We start from the raw sequence: 21,553 nt of genomic DNA, 5'->3' as shown, positions 1-21,553 counted from the left end.
TCCTTCTTGTTGCCTCCTTATTTTAACGAATATGTCCAAATATTTCTCTCGCAATTTTAAAATTCAGTTGTTAGCTGAGGTAAGCCCATTTTTTTATATAATTAAACTGCATAGCGAAGAGAAAAAGATCACTTAAACGTCTGTAGAAGTATGCTTATCTGTCGCTCAGAGCCCACATGAAAAAGCCAACTTCCTCCGTGTCTGTCTATACGCACGAGGGTTATTTAATGATGAGTATTCTTCCACACACGTGAACAGAAATAAAAAGGAATAATTTTTTTATTATTTGAAAACCATCAGCACATCCCGCAGGGCAGGTGGCTCAGATCGGGGGAGGGAGTGAAATGACTTGAAGGTTTCTTAAGAGATTCTAAGCGCGGCCTGGTTAAGGGAGAACCCCAGAGGGTGGGGGTGTCTTCTGTCAGGTTCCATCACAATTCGTCTTCTTGTCGGTCGTACTTCTTTCAGAGTTTCCAGTTCTGTTTTTCATTGCCTTTTGATTTTCCCTTCCTTTTTAACGATGTATTTTCACTCCCCATTTCCGCCGTTCATCAATCTGACTTTCTCTTTTGTTATTTTGGTACAAGCGACATTTATTTCCTCTGATTTATTGTTTGTGTCTGTTACGTTTACAAGTACAAAGTTTCCATGAACTCACTAGACTACTATTATATTTATTATTACTTCGTCTCTGTTTTTGTCAGCTTCACAAAGCGACACACTGATAAAGAACAGCGCTATGACATAGGGGAAAAAATCTATTAATTTAAGCGAAGACTGAGTCCGATTCTACAATACGATCAAAGAACGTTTGCTTTTGAAAGGCGTGGAAGAACGAAATTTCCATATATTTTTTTTATTTCCTGAATTCTTATTCAACTGAACTTGCAGAGCGTTTAAAACGAATATTCGACGATATTTTCCATATATTTCCAATATATTTTAGTTGCTATTAATCTCGAAACGAGCATCGTTAAGATTCCAGTACACGATGACAATTTCTGTGCGTACTGCAAAAATGTGGATTCAAGTCATTCACATTAGAATTTTGCGTGTTTTAAAACAGCAACAAACAGTTCCAAAGCATCCCTAAAGTTTTTAAGCGATACGTACATAACATTTTAATGTGTCACACTCAAAACAGATGAAGGTTGCTTGTTGACAATGGTTAGGGCCTATGACGTCATCTCTGACAATCCGTTGAGAGCGCAGTTCTTGTAACTGACGCTAGAAAGCGCTTGATGTATCTCCATGTTTCCTATGATGCACGCGCCATGTTGAAACAAAAACAATAACGTCTTTGTGGACAACTGCCCTCCTGCATGCATATATACTGTCCGATTCGTTATTCTCTTTTCAAATTTGAGGATGTTCTGTGACCACAAACAAGTGACAAATTGATCCAAATACGTCTGTATTTTGAGATTCCTGGTTTGAAATACCTTGGCGAGTATCGTACTTGTCTGCGTTGATAGTGCCCATAGATCTGTGGTTTGTTATGATTTAGGATGCCTCGGGGTTACTCAACTACTAGGAATCACGGAAATACGTATGTTACGAGGTGATTTGTAAGTCAGTTTGGATACTGAAGTTAAGGAGAATTCCGCGCAAAATGAGTTAATGAAACGTCGAAACTGTGGATATGCGTCTTACACTTGGTGGTTCCGCCGAGGCAGGGCGTTTGTGTGCTGGAACATTTCCTAACAGCTAAGCACTCAACAACACTTGTAAATTACTACATTTGCATTTATTTGATAATTTCCTTACCAAATGAATGTTTTTATTATCATCTTTCGGTTTGGGTAACAACTGTTCTCATAACGTCGAATTCTCTGACAAAACGGAGAGGTTACACGACTCAAGAACGGAGTTAGGATGACGTACTGGTATCCTGAAGTACTTTACACTAATTCAGTTTCGAGAGTCATGTTAATCTACACCGACGATAGTTATGTCAGGTTCACTTGGGTCGCACAATTGATAACCCCGTAGTAATCGCTAGAAACAAACAGTCTTTGACTCTAAATGGAGGGTGGGCATGTTTCGGTCTGTACAGCCCAAGAAATTTGCAACATATAAAAATTTTGAAGGACTGTAAATTAAGTCAGAGACGTTTCCACACAATGCGCTTTGTACTTGGTCTTGTTCACGTGCTAGAATATTAAATAAACACATAAAATCTTTATATGTGTGTTATAATTATTATGTATGTTAATATGATGTGTACGAATTAAAGAATGTCTGTCATAACCAGGACCAATATTCAGTACTACTACAAAGCAATTTTTACCATCGCCCGAAGTGTTCAGACTATTTCAGCTATTTCCTTGTTGTAAGTACAGTGAGTTTTGATCTTACAGCAGCCAACACCAGCAGGTCCCGAAGGATCCGCTCGTCACAGCCAACCCAGTGCTTCAAGTATCTGGAAAAAATCATAAAACCATTCTCCTCAATTTAACCACTGAACATGCAAACTATGAAGACTCTTAAGAAGTCCTTCTAAATTAGAAAATGTTTTTTAGGTGTAGCAAGATTTGGGGGAAATATCTGGGGGGGGGGCGAGTGGAAAACGGCGTTCTTGAGAGTACACTGACATTCCAAAGGTGCTCCACACGCCATATAACATAATTCATTGTTGCTCTAATGTGATCCAAGGCCACTGTTAAGCAACAATGTTTTCTAACAATTATCTTACTTAATTCTTTTACCAGGACGACAGAAACACATGGGTCTCTGGGCCTGGTGGCTTAATACAGGGGAGAGGTAGCCCGTGGGGCAAAGCCCCTGGAGCCACAATAGCTGGGGGCCGGGCCCCATCAAACCAAGCATCGCGGGGGGTACAGCACTAGGGGTTGAATAAAAAGATAAAGGATGGGACTAGGCGTGGGGTACATAGCCTGAGTCTGTTCCCAGGAGGTGCAGTGTCCGAAAATGGTCTTACCCCGTGGGTGACGAAGCCCCTCGGGGGCAGTCCCCCTGGGACATGGATGATGTAACCAGAGATGGGAGAAGCAAAGGGGTGACCAACACGGCTAAGGCAATGCCAAAGAATGACAATAGCAATAATTTTAGCACTGACAAATGTCGGGCAGCAATGAATCGCAGTCGTGCAGGCTGCCTACCCTCTAGGCAAGCAGCGACATGGACAGACCCACAAAGTGTTGTTCAGTACAATCAGCAGACGGACAGGAGATTAATTGAAGTTGGCACCGAAACCTTCCAAGAAATGGACCGACTGGACCGGCGAAGTTAAGCGAAACAGCTTAAGGGTAATGTCCAAACAGTCTCGCCAACTTACTAATGTGAAAAATTATATAAATAACTGTATTCTAAAGTTTTTCTATCTTCCAAAATGTCCTGATTTTTCTCAGTAAAAAGTTCTCTTTTTCCTACTTTACATTCCTACATTCAGTTCATGATATTTTACTTTCATGTTTGCTATCTGGACGTCAGCAGATTAAATCAAACAAATTAATTTAATCCAAGTGTTTTATTTGTATATAACGTGATTTGTCAGCCTGAGAGAACAAGGATTCAGAGCACTTGAAGACAAAGGTACTGAGGAGGGCACTTAGACCTGTCAGAGAGGAAGTACCAGAAGCTTAAAGAAATTACACAGACCTTATGAGGAACTCCATACTTCGTGCTGTTCACCACACTTTATTAGGGTAGGCAGATGAAGAATGTTGATATGCTTCGAACACGTACAATTAATAAATGCACACAAAGTTTGAGTTATAAAACTTCGAACAAAGACACTGATAAGTGGGAGAACAGTAATAAGACGGATCTTAAATAAATTGGTGTGGCGATGCACTGAATATAAATAGCTCCATACAGCATCCACCGGTGGCTGTTATGTAGCCCGTAATGAATGTACGTGTTCCGTTAAAGGTGGGTGATATCTTCTCTACCTCAGTGACTGTTTTGCAAACAGGGCTCTGCCCCATGGAATTACTTTGACTACAGATGACTCTCGTAAAAACATATTCCTAATAAACGTGCAAACAGTTAACCTCCACACCACACAGTAACTATAGAACTTCTTGTCTGAGCACAACGCCTCTCAAATTCTGCACTGCTATGATTTACCACAGAGACTCAGCCGGTATTTGGTAATAGTGCACTGAGAACCACCGAATTCAACACAGAATTTTAAAATTAAGACACCTGTTTTCTGAAATGCTGTATAGTGTAGTGCGACACATATGAACCGACGTTTCAGAGGTCATCCTTTGAAACGTGTGTCAACATCTCTACCAGACCATAAAATGTATCACCCCAGAAGTCACCCACATTTATACTAATCGCCCTAATATAATATTATTAAATTACTTACTGAACGTCAACCCTTACTTCTTGGAAGAAACTGTCTTAGATGCCGTAGGCTATGAATTACTAATACTAAAAATGCGAGTTACCTTTTTTTTAAATTTCATATACGTAACATGTCAGTTTGTAGTCTGTGTTTTTGTTAATAAATTAAGGTAGGCGGAATGAAGGTTGTTGCTTGTCATTGCAAACACAAACAACCGTCAGCCCAGTATAAATACATCGTTGGATATATACTAATACTGCAGTCAAAGCAAACGGCGAGGCCACCAACAAATATATTCCCAGCTCCATGGGGTTATTAAACAGATTCGGCCAACAAGCCGAGCGAATTAATCAGCTGTACATGAAGCGGAACCTAAATTATGCGCCTCAAATCACATCAGTCCATTTAATTCCGTTATTTTGCACCCTGTAATAACCTTAATTTTACTTAATACACTTTAAAATGGCCTGTTATTTTCTAATCTGAAATAATGTTGAAATTACAAAGATTGGGAACCACATGCACTAATTAACAGCCACACGCCATCAATGGGAGACATATTTTATATGGTCCCGTTTCATTCTTTTGCAACCATTTTGTATTTTGTACAGAGTTCTCGAAACTACTGGACGAATTCGTTAAAGTAAGATTTTGCTAGAACGTTCCTAAGCTTAGCCCGCTCCTTCGACTGACAAGGGTAGAAAGAAAGGGCTTTCTCGCATTCACAGATGACATTTAAATAGGCTCGGAGAAAACGTTCAAATTACGTAATAATTAAATAACTACAACTCGTATAACTTACTTTCTTAGGATACCTGGACGACCCGTTCTTCAGTGCCTTGAGCATCTGCGGGTCCCAATTATCGTTGGCTTTGACTGATTAGACATTCGGTAGGACTCCTTAGACGAGGGATCGGCCCGACGCAAGGCCTCTACCTGTACACAGGACAGCACAACACAAAAAACGCGGACAAACTTCCATGGCTTGAGTGGGATTTGAACCCACGGTCCCTGTGTCCAAGCGGCACAAGGCACACGCCTCAGACCACGCGACCACTGTGACGGCAAACAACTATAAGCAGGTTCTAACAACTAAACTAAGTAACTATCTAACTAGATGGCTTATGGAACACGAAACTTCATCACCGAATTAACAAATGCACTCCACCGGACCGTGACCTGGGCCAACAAAATCCAGTCTCCTTCGACTCCTATCTCCCATAGATCCCGCCTGAGATTATCCTCCCATCTACGTCTAGGTCTCCCCAGAGGTTTCTTCCCCTCAGGCTTCCCAAATAGTGGACCCAACCAACCAGATGGCTTACGGAACTCAAAAGTTCATCACCGAACTAACCAAAGCCCTCCACCGGACCCTGTCCTGGGCCAACAAAATCCAGTCTCCTTCAACTCCTATCTCCCATAGATCCCGCCTGAGATTATCCTCCCATCTACGTCTAGGTCTCCCCAGAGGCCTCTTCCCCTCAGGCTTCCCAAATAGTGGACCCAACCAACCAGATGGCTTACGGAACTCAAAGGTTCATCACCGAACTAACCAAAGCCCTTCACCGGACCCTGTCCTGGGCCAACAAAATCCAGTCTCCTTCGACTCCTATCTCCCACTGATCCCGCCTCAGATTATCCTCCCATCTACGTCTAGGTCTCCCCAGAGGTCTCTTCCCCTCAGGCTTCCCAAATAGTGGACCCAACCAACCAGATGGCTTACAGAACCCAAAGGTTCATCACCGAACTAACCAAAGCCCTCCACCGGACCCTGTCCTGGGCCAACAAAATCCAGTCTCCTTCGACTCCTATCTCCCATAGATCCCGCCTGAGATTAACCTCCCATCTACGTCTAGGTCTCCCCAGAGGTTTCTTCCCCTCAGGCTTCCCAAATAGTGGACCCAACCAACCAGATGGCTTACGGAACTCAAAGGTTCATCACCGAACTAACCAAAGCCCTCCACCGGACCCTGTCCTGGGCCAACAAAATCCAGTCTCCTTCAACTCCTATCTCCCATAGATCCCGCCTGAGATTATCCTCCCATCTACGTCTAGGTCTCCCCAGAGGCCTCTTCCCCTCAGGCTTCCCAAATAGTGGACCCAACCAACCAGATGGCCTACGGAACTCAAAGGTTCATCACCGAACTAACCAAAGCCCTCCACCGGACCCTGTCCTGGGCCAACAAAATCCAGTCTCATTCGACTCCTATCTCCCACTGATCCCGCCTCAGATTATCCTCCCATCTACGTCTAGGTCTCCCCAGAGGTCTCTTCCCCTCAGGCTTCCCAAATAGTGGACCCAACCAACCAGATGGCTTACAGAACTCGAATGTTCATCACCGAACTAACCAAAGCCCTCCACCGGACCCTGTCCTGGGCCAACAAAATCCAGGCTCCTTCAACTCCTATCTCCCATAGATCCCGCCTGAGATTATCCTCCCATCTACGTCTAAGTCTCCCCAGAGATCTCTTCCCCTCAGGCTTCCGAACCAATACTCGGTGAACACCTGTTGTCGCATCCATGCGCTCTGCATGCCCTGCCCATCTCATTCTTCTAGACTTAATCACCCTGACAATATTGGGGGAGGAGTACAGATTTTTAAGCTCATCATTAAGCAGTTTTCTCCACGCCACATCGTCTTCTCTCCTAGACACAAATATACTCCTCAACACCCGATTCTCATACACCTGCAATCTGTGTTCCTCTCTCTGAGTAAGAGACCATGTTTAGCACCCATACAAAACAACAGGCAAAATTATTGTGTTGTATACTTTAATTGTCAGGTTCTTAGAAATCAGACGGGAAGACAAATAAATTTGAACTGAGAATTAGCAAGCGATTCAAATATATTCTAATCACTTACACTACATATTTCGGCCCTTTAAAAGATCCTTTGGCATTTCTTTAAAAATTCACTCAAAATATAAAAACTAACCTAATTTAATCTTTATAAGAGTGCAGATCCATATTCGTGGTCACATAGATATTATTTAAAGTGGCGCCAAGATAGGGCGTCGCAATGTTCGGCGTCATTTGCTAAAGTTGTAACCAATGTCATCCAAATCGTTCGAGTCACATTGCTGGGTCTCATGACGTCGTGACGAAAGGCGTCGCGACGCCCGGCGTCGCTTTCCTACTCTTAAATTAAGTGACGTCTAAATACATCTGCGGTGTCTTTTGCGTCATTAGATGGTGTAGTGATGCTCGGCGTCGATTTTCCAACTCTTTCCCAAATGTTATTTCAAGGGCTTCAAATACCTTGCGTGTTGTAATTGGCGCAGTTAAGTGCATGTTCGGTTACGTTAGGTTAGGTTAGGTTAGGTTAGGTTAGGTTAGGTTAGGTTAGGTTAAGTTAGGTTAGGTTAGGTTAGGTTAGGTTAGGTTAGGTTGGCGTCTTCGTTAACACTTCGTCCTTCAAGAACTTCGTTACGGACGGCGTCGATTTTATACCATCGTGCCCAAAGTTATAGCAAGGGAGGTGCTCTTCAACTGGGGTGACGGCGATAGGCGTCGCGACGCCAGGCGTCGGTTTTCTAACTTCGTCTTCAGTGGTATTTAAATTCATCTCCGATAACATTGGCGCCATGATAGGGCGTCGAAATTTTCGGCGTCGCGACGCCAGGCGTCGGTTTGCTAAAGTTGCAGATAATGTTATCCAAATCGTTCGAGTCACATTGCTGGGTCTCATGACGTCGTGACGAAAGGCGTCGCGACGCCCGGCGTCGCTTTTCTAGTATAGTCTTCAGTGACGTCTAAATACATCTGCGGTGTCTTTTGCATCATTAGATGGTGTAGTGATGCTCGGCGTCGATGTTCCAACTTTTTCGCAAATGTTATTTCAAGGGCTTCAAACTCCTTGCCTGTTGTAATTGCCGCAATTAAGTGCATTTCGGTTAGGTTAGGTTAGGTTAGGTTAGGTTAGGTTAGGTTAAGTTAGGTTAGGTTAGGTTAGGTTAGGTTAGGTTAGGTTAGGTTAAGTTAGGTTAGGTTAGGTTAGGTTAGGTTAGGTTAGGTTAGGTTGGCGTCTTCGTTAACACTTCGTCCTTCAAGAACTTCGTTACGGACGGCGTCGATTTTATACCATCGTGCCCAAAGTTATACCAAGGGAGGTGCTCTTCAACTGGGGTGACGGCGATAGGCGTCGCGACGCCAGGCGTCGGTTTTCTAACTTCGTCTTCAGTGGTATTAAAATTCATCTCCGATAACATTGGCGCCATGATAGGGCGTCGAAATTTTCGGCGTCGCGACGCCAGGCGTCGGTTTGCTAAAGTTGCAGATAATGTTATCCAAATCGTTCGAGTCACATTGCTGGGTCTCATGACGTCGTGACGAAAGGCGTCGCGACGCCCGGCGTCGCTTTTCTAGTATAGTCTTCAGTGACGTCTAAATACATCTGCGGTGTCTTTTGCGTCATTAGATGGTGTAGTGATGCTCGGCGTCGATGTTCCAACTTTTTCGCAAATGTTATTTCAAGGGCTTCAAACTCCTTGCCTGTTGTAATTGCCGCAATTAAGTGCATTTCGGTTAGGTTAGGTTAGGTTAGGTTAGGTTAGGTTGGTGTCTTCGTTAACACTTCGTCCTTCAAGAACTTCGTTACGGACGGCGTCGATTTTATACCATCGTGCCCAAAGTTATACTAAGGGAGGTGCTCTTCAACTGGGGTGACGGCGATAGGCGTCGCGACGCCAGGCGTCGGTTTGCTAAAGTTGCAGATAATGTTATCCAAATCGTTCGAGTCACATTGCTGGGTCTCATGACGTCGTGACGAAAGGCGTCGCGACGCCCGATGTCGCTTTTCTAGTATAGTCTTCATTGACGTCTAAATACATCTGCGGTGTCTTTTGCGTCATTAGATGGTGTAGTGATGCTCGGCGTCGATGTTCCAACTCTTTCGCAAATGTTATTTCAAGGGCTTCAAACTCCTTGCCTGTTGTAATTGGCGCAATTAAGTGCATTTCGGTTACGTTAGGTTAGGTTAGGTTAGGTTAGGTTAGGTTAGGTTAGGTTAGGTTGGCGTCTTCGTTAACACTTCGTCCTTCAAGAACTTCGTTACGGACGGCGTCGATTTTATACCATCGTGCCCAAAGTTATACCAATTGAGGTGCTCTTCAACTGGGGTGACGGCGATAGGCGTCGCGACGCCAGGCGTCGGTTTTCTAACTTCGTCTTCAGTGGTATTTAAATTCATCTCCGATAACATTGGCGCCATGATAGGGCGTCGAAATTTTCGGCGTCGCGACGCCAGGCGTCGGTTTGCTAAAGTTGCAGATAATGTTATCCAAATCGTTCGAGTCACATTGCTGGGTCTCATGACGTCGTGACGAAAGGCGTCGCGACGCCCGGCGTCGCTTTCCTACTCTTAAATTAAGTGACGTCTAAATACATCTGCGGTGTCTTTTGCGTCATTAGATGGTGTAGTGATGCTCGGCGTCGATGTTCCAACTTTTTCGCAAATGTTATTTCAAGGGCTTCAAACTCCTTGCCTGTTGTAATTGCCGCAATTAAGTGCATTTCGGTTAGGTTAGGTTAGGTTAGGTTAGGTTAGGTTAGGTTAGGTTAGGTTAGGTTGGTGTCTTCGTTAACACTTCGTCCTTCAAGAACTTCGTTACGGACGGCGTCGATTTTATACCATCGTGCCCAAAGTTATACTAAGGGAGGTGCTCTTCAACTGGGGTGACGGCGATAGGCGTCGCGACGACAGGCGTCGGTTTGCTAAAGTTGCAGATAATGTTATCCAAATCGTTCGAGTCACATTGCTGGGTCTCATGACGTCGTGACGAAAGGCGTCCCGACGCCCGATGTCGCTTATCTAGTATAGTCTTCATTGACGTCTAAATACATCTGCGGTGTCTTTTGCGTCATTAGATGGTGTAGTGATGCTCGGCGTCGATGTTCCAACTCTTTCGCAAATGTTATTTCAAGGGCTTCAAACTCCTTGCCTGTTGTAATTGGCGCAATTAAGTGCATTTCGGTTAGGTTAGGTTAGGTTAGGTTAGGTTAGGTTAGGTTAGGTTAGGTTAGGTTAGGTTGGCGTCTTCGTTAACACTTCGTCCTTCAAGAACTTCGTTACGGACGGCGTCGATTTTATACCATCGTGCCCAAAGTTATACCAAGGGAGGTGCTCTTCAACTGGGGTGACGGCGATAGGCGTCGCGACGCCAGGCGTCGGTTTTCTAACTTCGTCTTCAGTGGTATTTAAATTCATCTCCGATAACATTGGCGCCATGATAGGGCGTCGAAATTTTCGGCGTCGCGACGCCAGGCGTCGGTTTGCTAAAGTTGCAGATAATGTTATCCAAATCGTTCGAGTCACATTGCTGGGTCTCATGACGTCGTGACGAAAGGCGTCGCGACGCCCGGCGTCGCTTTTCTGGTATAGTCTTCAGTGACGTCTAAATACATCTGCGGTGTCTTTTGCGTCATTAGATGGTGTAGTGATGCTCGGCGTCGATGTTTCAACTTTTTCGCAAATGTTATTTCAAGGGCTTCAAACTCCTTGCCTGTTGTAATTGCCGCAATTAAGTGCATTTCGGGTAGGTTAGGTTAGGTTAGGTTAGGTTAGGTTAGGTTAGGTTAGGTTAGGTTATGTTAGGTTAGGTTAGGTTAGGTTAGGTTAGGTTAGGTTAAGTTAGGTTAGGTTAGGTTAGGTTAGGTTAGGTTAGGTTAGGTTAGGTTGGCGTCTTCGTTAACACTTCGTCCTTCAAGAACTTCGTTACGGACGGCGTCGATTTTATACCATCGTGCCCAAAGTTATACCAAGGGAGGTGCTCTTCAACTGGGGTGACGGCGATAGGCGTCGCGACGCCAGGCGTCGGTTTTCTAACTTCGTCTTCAGTGGTATTTAAATTCATCTCCGATAACATTGGCGCCATGATAGGGCGTCGAAATTTTCGGCGTCGCGACGCCAGGCGTCGGTTTTCTAAAGTTGCAGATAATGTTATCCAAATCGTTCGAGTCACATTGCTGGGTCTCATGACGTCGTGACGAAAGGCGTCGCGACGCCCGGCGTCTCTTTCCTACTCTTAAATTAAGTGACGTCTAAATACATCTGCGGTGTCTTTTGCGTCATTAGATGGTGTAGTGATGCTCGGCGTCGATTTTCCAACTCTTTCCCAAATGTTATTTCAAGGGCTTCAAATTCCTTGCGTGTTGTAATTGGCGCAGTTAAGTGCATGTTCGGTTACGTTAGGTTAGGTTAGGTTAGGTTAGGTTAGGTTAGGTTAGGTTAAGTTAGGTTAGGTTAGGTTAGGTTAGGTTAGGTTAGGTTGGCGTCTTCGTAAACACTTCGTCCTTCAAGAACTTCGTTACGGACGGCGTCGATTTTATACCATCGTGACCAAAGTTATACCAAGGGAGGTGCTCTTCAACTGGGGTGACGGCGATAGGCGTCGCGACGCCAGGCGTCGGTTTTCTAACTTCTTCTTCAGTGGTATTTAAATTCATCTCCGATAACATTGGCGCCATGATAGGGCGTCGAAATTTTCGGCGTCGCGACGCCAGGCGTCGGTTTGCTAAAGTTGCAGATAATGTTATCCAAATCGTTCGAGTCACATTGCTGGGTCTCATGACGTCGCGACGCCCGGCGTCGCTTTTCTAGTAGTCTTCAGTGACGTCTAAATACATCTGCGGTGTCTTTTGCATCATTAGATGGTGTAGTGATGCTCGGCGTCGATGTTCCAACTTTTTCGCAAATGTTATTGCAAGGGTTTCAAACTCCTTGCCTGTTGTAATTGCCGCAATTAAGTGCATTTCGGTTAGGTTAGGTTAGGTTAGGTTAGGTTAGGTTAGGTTAGGTTAGGTTAAGTTAGGTTAGGTTAGGTTAGGTTGGGTTAGGTTGGGTTAGGTTAGGTTAGGTTAGGTTAAGTTAGGTTAGGTTAGGTTAGGTTAGGTTAGGTTAGGTTAGGTTAAGTTAGGTTAGGTTAGGTTAGGTTAGGTTAGGTTAGGTTAGGTTAGGTTGGCGTCTTCGTTAACACTTCGTCCTTCAAGAACTTCGTTACGGACGGCGTCGATTTTATACCATCGTGCCCAAAGTTATACCAAGGGAGGTGCTCTTCAACTGGGGTGACGGCGATAGGCGTCGCGACGCCAGGCGTCGGTTTTCTAACTTCGTCTTCAGTGGTATTTAAATTCATCTCCGATAACATTGGCGCCATGATAGGGCGTCGAAATTTTCGGCGTCGCGACGCCAGGCGTCGGTTTGCTAAAGTTGCAGATAATGTTATCCAAATCGTTCGAGTCACATTGCTGGGTCTCATGACGTCGTGACGAAAGGCGTCGCGACGCCCGGCGTCGCTTTTCTAGTATAGTCTTCAGTGACGTCTAAATACATCTGCGGTGTCTTTTGCGTCATTAGATGGTGTAGTGATGCTCGGCGTCGATGTTCCAACTTTTTCGCAAATGTTATTTCAAGGGCTTCAAACTCCTTGCCTGTTGTAATTGCCGCAATTAAGTGCATTTCGGTTAGGTTAGGTTAGGTTAGGTTAGGTTAGGTTGGTGTCTTCGTTAACACTTCGTCCTTCAAGAACTTCGTTACGGACGGCGTCGATTTTATACCATCGTGCCCAAAGTTATACTAAGGGAGGTGCTCTTCAACTGGGGTGACGGCGATAGGCGTCGCGACGCCAGGCGTCGGTTTGCTAAAGTTGCAGATAATGTTATCCAAATCGTTCGAGTCACATTGCTGGGTCTCATGACGTCGTGACGAAAGGCGTCGCGACGCCCGATGTCGCTTTTCTAGTATAGTCTTCATTGACGTCTAAATACATCTGCGGTGTCTTTTGCGTCATTAGATGGTGTAGTGATGCTCGGCGTCGATGTTCCAACTCTTTCGCAAATGTTATTTCAAGGGCTTCAAACTCCTTGCCTGTTGTAATTGGCGCAATTAAGTGCATTTCGGTTACGTTAGGTTAGGTTAGGTTAGGTTAGGTTAGGTTAGGTTAGGTTAGGTTGGCGTCTTCGTTAACACTTCGTCCTTCAAGAACTTCGTTACGGACGGCGTCGATTTTATACCATCGTGCCCAAAGTTATACCAATTGAGGTGCTCTTCAACTGAGGTGACGGCGATAGGCGTCGCGACGCCAGGCGTCGGTTTTCTAACTTCGTCTTCAGTGGTATTTAAATTCATCTCCGATAACATTGGCGCCATGATAGGGCGTCGAAATTTTCGGCGTCGCGACGCCAGGCGTCGGTTTGCTAAAGTTGCAGATAATGTTATCCAAATCGTTCGAGTCACATTGCTGGGTGTCATGACGTCGTGACGAAAGGCGTCGCGACGCCCGGCGTCGCTTTCCTACTCTTAAATTAAGTGACGTCTAAATACATCTGCGGTGTCTTTTGCGTCATTAGATGGTGTAGTGATGCTCGGCGTCGATGTTCCAACTTTTTCGCAAATGTTATTTCAAGGGCTTCAAACTCCTTGCCTGTTGTAATTGCCGCAATTAAGTGCATTTCGGTTAGGTTAGGTTAGGTTAGGTTAGGTTAGGTTAGGTTAGGTTAGGTTAGGTTGGTGTCTTCGTTAACACTTCGTCCTTCAAGAACTTCGTTACGGACGGCGTCGATTTTATACCATCGTGCCCAAAGTTATACTAAGGGAGGTGCTCTTCAACTGGGGTGACGGCGATAGGCGTCGCGACGACAGGCGTCGGTTTGCTAAAGTTGCAGATAATGTTATCCAAATCGTTCGAGTCACATTGCTGGGTCTCATGACGTCGTGACGAAAGGCGTCCCGACGCCCGATGTCGCTTATCTAGTATAGTCTTCATTGACGTCTAAATACATCTGCGGTGTCTTTTGCGTCATTAGATGGTGTAGTGATGCTCGGCGTCGATTTTCCAACTCTTTCCCAAATGTTATTTCAAGGGCTTCAAATTCCTTGCGTGTTGTAATTGGCGCAGTTAAGTGCATGTTCGGTTACGTTAGGTTAGGTTAGGTTAGGTTAGGTTAGGTTAGGTTAGGTTAGGTTAGGTTAAGTTAGGTTAGGTTAGGTTAGGTTAGGTTAGGTTAGGTTGGCGTCTTCGTTAACACTTCGTCCTTCAAGAACTTCGTTACGGACGGCGTCGATTTTATACCATCGTGCCCAAAGTTATACCAAGGGAGGTGCTCTTCAACTGGGGTGACGGCGATAGGCGTCGCGACGCCAGGCGTCGGTTTTCTAACTTCGTCTTCAGTGGTATTTAAATTTATCTCCGATAACATTGGCGCCATGATAGGGCGTCGAAATTTTCGGCGTCGCGACGCCAGGCGTCGGTTTGCTAAAGTTGCAGATAATGTTATCCAAATCGTTCGAGTCACATTGCTGGGTCTCATGACGTCGTGACGAAAGGCGTCGCGACGCCCGGCGTCGCTTTTCTAGTATAGTCTTCAGTGACGTCTAAATACATCTGCGGTGTCTTTTGCGTCATTAGATGGTGTAGTGATGCTCGGCGTCGATGTTCCAACTTTTTCGCAAATGTTATTTCAAGGGCTTCAAACTCCTTGCCTGTTGTAATTGCCGCAATTAAGTGCATTTCGGTTAGGTTAGGTTAGGTTAGGTTAGGTTAGGTTAGGTTAGGTTGGTGTCTTCGTTAACACTTCGTCCTTCAAGAACTTCGTTACGGACGGCGTCGATTTTATACCATCGTGCCCAAAGTTATACTAAGGGAGGTGCTCTTCAACTGGGGTGACGGCGATAGGCGTCGCGACGCCAGGCGTCGGTTTGCTAAAGTTGCAGATAATGTTATCCAAATCGTTCGAGTCACATTGCTGGGTCTCATGACGTCGTGACGAAAGGCGTCGCGACGCCCGGCGTCGCTTTTCTAGTATAGTCTTCAGTGACGTCTAAATACATCTGCGGTGTCTTTTGCGTCATTAGATGGTGTAGTGATGCTCGGCGTCGATGTTCCAACTTTTTCGCAAATGTTATTTCAAGGGCTTCAAACTCCTTGCCTGTTGTAATTGCCGCAATTAAGTGCATTTCGGGTAGGTTAGGTTAGGTTAGGTTAGGTTAGGTTAGGTTAGGTTATGTTAGGTTAGGTTAGGTTAGGTTAGGTTAGGTTAGGTTAAGTTAGGTTAGGTTAGGTTAGGTTAGGTTAGGTTAGGTTAGGTTAGGTTGGCGTCTTCGTTAACACTTCGTCCTTCAAGAACTTCGTTACGGACGGCGTCGATTTTATACCATCGTGCCCAAAGTTATACCAAGGGAGGTGCTCTTCAACTGGGGTGACGGCGATAGGCGTCGCGACGCCAGGCGTCGGTTTTCTAACTTCGTCTTCAGTGGTATTTAAATTCATCTCCGATAACATTGGCGCCATGATAGGGCGTCGAAATTTTCGGCGTCGCGACGCCAGGCGTCGGTTTTCTAAAGTTGCAGATAATGTTATCCAAATCGTTCGAGTCACATTGCTGGGTCTCATGACGTCGTGACGAAAGGCGTCGCGACGCCCGGCGTCTCTTTCCTACTCTTAAATTAAGTGACGTCTAAATACATCTGCGGTGTCTTTTGCGTCATTAGATGGTGTAGTGATGCTCGGCGTCGATTTTCCAACTCTTTCCCAAATGTTATTTCAAGGGCTTCAAATTCCTTGCGTGTTGTAATTGGCGCAGTTAAGTGCATGTTCGGTTACGTTAGGTTAGGTTAGGTTAGGTTAGGTTAGGTTAGGTTAGGTTAGGTTAGGTTAAGTTAGGTTAGGTTAGGTTAGGTTAGGTTGGCGTCTTCGTTAACACTTCGTCCTTCAAGAACTTCGTTACGGACGGCGTCGATTTTATACCATCGTGACCAAAGTTATACCAAGGGAGGTGCTCTTCAACTGGGGTGACGGCGATAGGCGTCGCGACGCCAGGCGTCGGTTTTCTAACTTCTTCTTCAGTGGTATTTAAATTCATCTCCGATAACATTGGCGCCATGATAGGGCGTCGAAATTTTCGGCGTCGCGACGCCAGGCGTCGGTTTGCTAAAGTTGCAGATAATGTTATCCAAATCGTTCGAGTCACATTGCTGGGTCTCATGACGTCGCGACGCCCGGCGTCGCTTTTCTAGTATAGTCTTCAGTGACGTCTAAATACATCTGCGGTGTCTTTTGCATCATTAGATGGTGTAGTGATGCTCGGCGTCGATGTTCCAACTTTTTCGCAAATGTTATTTCAAGGGCTTCAAACTCCTTGCCTGTTGTAATTGCCGCAATTAAGTGCATTTCGGTTAGGTTAGGTTAGGTTAGGTTAGGTTAGGTTAGGTTAAGTTAGGTTAGGTTAGGTTAGGTTAGGTTAGGTTAGGTTAGGTTAGGTTAGGTTAGGTTAGGTTAAGTTAGGTTAGGTTAGGTTAGGTTAGGTTAGGTTAGGTTAGGTTAAGTTAGGTTAGGTTAGGTTAGGTTAGGTTAGGTTAGGTTAGGTTAGGTTGGCGTCTTCGTTAACACTTCGTCCTTCAAGAACTTCGTTACGGACGGCGTCGATTTTATACCATCGTGCCCAAAGTTATACCAAGGGAGGTGCTCTTCAACTGGGGTGACGGCGATAGGCGTCGCGACGCCAGGCGTCGGTTTTCTAACTTCGTATTCAGTGGTATTTAAATTCATCTCCGATAACATTGGCGCCATGATAGGGCGTCGAAATTTTCGGCGTCGCGACGCCAGGCGTCGGTTTGCTAAAGTTGCAGATAATGTTATCCAAATCGTTCGAGTCACATTGCTGGGTCTCATGACGTCGTGACGAAAGGCGTCGCGACGCCCGGCGTCGCTTTTCTAGTATAGTCTTCAGTGACGTCTAAATACATCTGCGGTGTCTTTTGCGTCATTAGATGGTGTAGTGATGCTCGGCGTCGATGTTCCAACTTTTTCGCAAATGTTATTTCAAGGGCTTCAAACTCCTTGCCTGTTGTAATTGCCGCAATTAAGTGCATTTCGGTTAGGTTAGGTTAGGTTAGGTTAGGTTAGGTTAGGTTGGTGTCTTCGTTAACACTTCGTCCTTCAAGAACTTCGTTACGGACGGCGTCGATTTTATACCATCGTGCCCAAAGTTATACTAAGGGAGGTGCTCTTCAACTGGGGTGACGGCGATAGGCGTCGCGACGACAGGCGTCGGTTTGCTAAAGTTGCAAATAATGTTATCCAAATCGTTCGAGTCACATTGCTGGGTCTCATGACGTCGTGACGAAAGGCGTCGCGACGCCCGATGTCGCTTTTCTAGTATAGTCTTCATTGACGTCTAAATACATCTGCGGTGTCTTTTGCGTCATTAGATGGTGTAGTGATGCTCGGCGTCGATGTTCCAACTCTTTCGCAAATGTTATTTCAAGGGCTTCAAACTCCTTGCCTGTTGTAATTGGCGCAATTAAGTGCATTTCGGTTACGTTAGGTTAGGTTAGGTTAGGTTAGGTTAGGTTAGGTTTGGTTAGGTTAGGTTAGGTTAGGTTTGGTTAGGTTAGGTTAGGTTAGGTTAGGTTAGGTTAAGTTAGGTTAGGTTAGGTTAGGTTAGGTTAGGTTAGGTTAGGTTAGGTTAGGTTAGGTTAGGTTAGGTTAGGTTAAGTTAGGTTAGGTTAGGTTAGGTTAGGTTAGGTTGGCGTCTTCGTTAACACTTCGTCCTTCAAGAACTTCGTTACGGACGGCGTCGATTTTATACCATCGTGCCCAAAGTTATACCAAGGGAGGTGCTCTTCAACTGGGGTGACGGCGATAGGCGTCGCGACGCCAGGCGTCGGTTTTCTAACTTCGTCTTCAGTGGTATTTAAATTCATCTCCGATAACATTGGCGCCATGATAGGGCGTCGAAATTTTCGGCGTCGCGACGCCAGGCGTCGGTTTGCTAAAGTTGCAGATAATGTTATCCAAATCGTTCGAGTCACATTGCTGGGTCTCATGACGTCGTGACGAAAGGCGTCGCGACGCCCGGCGTCTCTTTCCTACTCTTAAATTAAGTGACGTCTAAATACATCTGCGGTGTCTTTTGCGTCATTAGATGGTGTAGTGATGCTCGGCGTCGATTTTCCAACTCTTTCCCAAATGTTATTTCAAGGGCTTCAAATTCCTTGCGTGTTGTAATTGGCGCAGTTAAGTGCATGTTCGGTTACGTTAGGTTAGGTTAGGTTAGGTTAGGTTAGGTTAGGTTAGGTTAGGTTAAGTTAGGTTAGGTTAGGTTAGGTTAGGTTAGGTTAGGTTAGGTTAGGTTAGGTTAGGTTAGGTTAAGTTAGGTTAGGTTAGGTTAGGTTAGTTTAGGTTAGGTTAGGTTAGGTTAGGTTAGGTTAGGTTAGGTTAGGTTAGGTTAGGTTAGGTTAGGTTAGGTTAGGTTAGGTTAGGTTAGGTTAGGTTGGCGTCTTCGTTAACACTTCGTCCTTCAAGAACTTCGTTACGGACGGCGTCGATTTTATACCATCGTGCCCAAAGTTATACCAAGGGAGGTGCTCTTCAACTGGGGTGACGGCGATAGGCGTCGCGACGCCAGGCGTCGGTTTTCTAACTTCGTCTTCAGTGGTATTTAAATTCATCTCCGATAACATTGGCGCCATGATAGGGCGTCGAAATTTTCGGCGTCGCGACGCCAGGCGTCGGTTTGCTAAAGTTGCAGATAATGTTATCCAAATCGTTCGAGTCACATTGCTGGGTCTCATGACGTCGTGACGAAAGGCGTCGCGACGCCCGGCGTCGCTTTTCTAGTATAGTCTTCAGTGACGTCTAAATACATCTGCGGTGTCTTTTGCGTCATTAGATGGTGTAGTGATGCTCGGCGTCGATGTTCCAACTTTTTCGCAAATGTTATTTCAAGGGCTTCAAACTCCTTGCCTGTTGTAATTGCCGCAATTAAGTGCATTTCGGTTAGGTTAGGTTAGGTTAGGTTAGGTTAGGTTAGGTTAGGTTAGGTTGGTGTCTTCGTTAACACTTCGTCCTTCAAGAACTTCGTTACGGACGGCGTCGATTTTATACCATCGTGCCCAAAGTTATACTAAGGGAGGTGCTCTTCAACTGGGGTGACGGCGATAGGCGTCGCGACGACAGGCGTCGGTTTGCTAAAGTTGCAGATAATGTTATCCAAATCGTTCGAGTCACATTGCTGGGTCTCATGACGTCGTGACGAAAGGCGTCGCGACGCCCGATGTCGCTTTTCTAGTATAGTCTTCATTGACGTCTAAATACATCTGCGGTGTCTTTTGCGTCATTAGATGGTGTAGTGATGCTCGGCGTCGAAGTTCCAACTCTTTCGCAAATGTTATTTCAAGGGCTTCAAACTCCTTGCCTGTTGTAATTGGCGCAATTAAGTGCATTTCGGTTACGTTAGGTTAGGTTAGGTTAGGTTAGGTTAGGTTAGGTTAAGTTAGGTTAGGTTAGGTTAGGTTAGGTTAGGTTAGGTTAGGTTAGGTTAGGTTAGGTTAGGTTAGGTTAAGTTAGGTTAGGTTAGGTTAGGTTAGGTTAGGTTAGGTTAGGTTAGGTTAGGTTAGGTTAGGTTAAGTTAGGTTAGGTTAGGTTAGGTTAGGTTAGGTTAGGTTAGGTTAGGTTAGGTTGGCGTCTTCGTTAACACTTCGTCCTTCAAGAACTTCGTTACGGACGGCGTCGATTTTATACCATCGTGCCCAAAGTTATACCAAGGGAGGTGCTCTTCAACTGGGGTGACGGCGATAGGCGTCGCGACGCCAGGCGTCGGTTTTCTAACTTCGTCTTCAGTGGTATTTAAATTCATCTCCGATAACATTGGCGCCATGATAGGGCGTCGAAATTTTCGGCGTCGCGACGCCAGGCGTCGGTTTGCTAAAGTTGCAGATAATGTTATCCAAATCGTTCGAGTCACATTGCTGGGTCTCATGACGTCGTGACGAAAGGCGTCGCGACGCCCGGCGTCGCTTTTCTAGTATAGTCTTCAGTGACGTCTAAATACATCTGCGGTGTCTTTTGCGTCATTAGATGGTGTAGTGATGCTCGGCGTCGATGTTCCAACTTTTTCGCAAATGTTATTTCAAGGGCTTCAAACTCCTTGCCTGTTGTAATTGCCGCAATTAAGTGCATTTCGGTTAGGTTAGGTTAGGTTAGGTTAGGTTAGGTTAGGTTAGGTTAGGTTGGTGTCTTCGTTAACACTTCGTCCTTCAAGAACTTCGTTACGGACGGCGTCGATTTTATACCATCGTGCCCAAAGTTATACTAAGGGAGGTGCTCTTCAACTGGGGTGACGGCGATAGGCGTCGCGACGACAGGCGTCGGTTTGCTAAAGTTGCAGATAATGTTATCCAAATCGTTCGAGTCACATTGCTGGGTCTCATGACGTCGTGACGAAAGGCGTCGCGACGCCCGATGTCGCTTTTCTAGTATAGTCTTCATTGACGTCTAAATACATCTGCGGTGTCTTTTGCGTCATTAGATGGTGTAGTGATGCTCGGCGTCGATGTTCCAACTCTTTCGCAAATGTTATTTCAAGGGCTTCAAACTCCTTGCCTGTTGTAATTGGCGCAAATAAGTGCATTTCGGTTACGTTAGGTTAGGTTAGGTTAGGTTAGGTTAGGTTAGGTTAGGTTAGGTTAGGTTAGGTTAGGTTAGGTTAGGTTAGGTTAGGTTAGGTTAGGTTGGCGTCTTCGTTAACACTTCGTCCTTCAAGAACTTCGTTACGGACGGCGTCGATTTTATACCATCGTGCCCAAAGTTATACCAAGGGAGGTGCTCTTCAACTGGGGTGACGGCGATAGGCGTCGCGACGCCAGGCGTCGGTTTTCTAACTTCGTCTTCAGTGGTATTTAAATTCATCTCCGATAACATTGGCGCCATGATAGGGCGTCGAAATTTTCGGCGTCGCGACGCCAGGCGTCGGTTTGCTAAAGTTGCAGATAATGTTATCCAAATCGTTCGAGTCACATTGCTGGGTCTCATGACGTCGTGACGAAAGGCGTCGCGACGCCCGGCGTCGCTTTTCTAGTATAGTCTTCAGTGACGTCTAAATACATCTGCGGTGTCTTTTGCGTCATTAGATGGTGTAGTGATGCTCGGCGTCGATGTTCCAACTTTTTCGCAAATGTTATTTCAAGGGCTTCAAACTCCTTGCCTGTTGTAATTGCCGCAATTAAGTGCATTTCGGTTAGGTTAGGTTAGGTTAGGTTAGGTTAGGTTAGGTTAGGTTAGGTTAGGTTGGTGTCTTCGTTAACACTTCGTCCTTCAAGAACTTCGTTACGGACGGCGTCGATTTTATACCATCGTGCCCAAAGTTATACTAAGGGAGGTGCTCTTCAACTGGGGTGACGGCGATAGGCGTCGCGACGACAGGCGTCGGTTTGCTAAAGTTGCAGATAATGTTATCCA

General features: G+C 45.4%; 1 long non-coding RNA gene across 1 annotated transcript in view; it reads right to left on the bottom strand.

The window, feature by feature from the left end:
- Positions 1–1,736: 1,736 nt before the first annotated feature.
- LOC147875026 (uncharacterized) overlaps positions 1,737–21,553 on the bottom strand; it is a 203,929-nt gene continuing 184,112 nt past the window's right edge. Inside the window, exon 3 of the long non-coding RNA XR_015537596.1 lies at positions 1,737–2,422. This is a non-coding gene — a long non-coding RNA (uncharacterized LOC147875026). The remainder of the gene's footprint in view (positions 2,423–21,553) is intronic.

Source organism: Zootermopsis nevadensis, unplaced genomic scaffold (genome assembly GCF_977971745.1).
Source record: "Zootermopsis nevadensis isolate Lab colony 2312 unplaced genomic scaffold, Znev_1.0 Znev_ptg000002l, whole genome shotgun sequence".
Lineage (NCBI taxonomy): Eukaryota > Metazoa > Arthropoda > Insecta > Blattodea > Termopsidae > Zootermopsis > Zootermopsis nevadensis.
The sequence above is the reverse complement of the archived record's forward strand: the minus strand, read 5'-3'. Positions and strand labels throughout refer to the sequence as shown.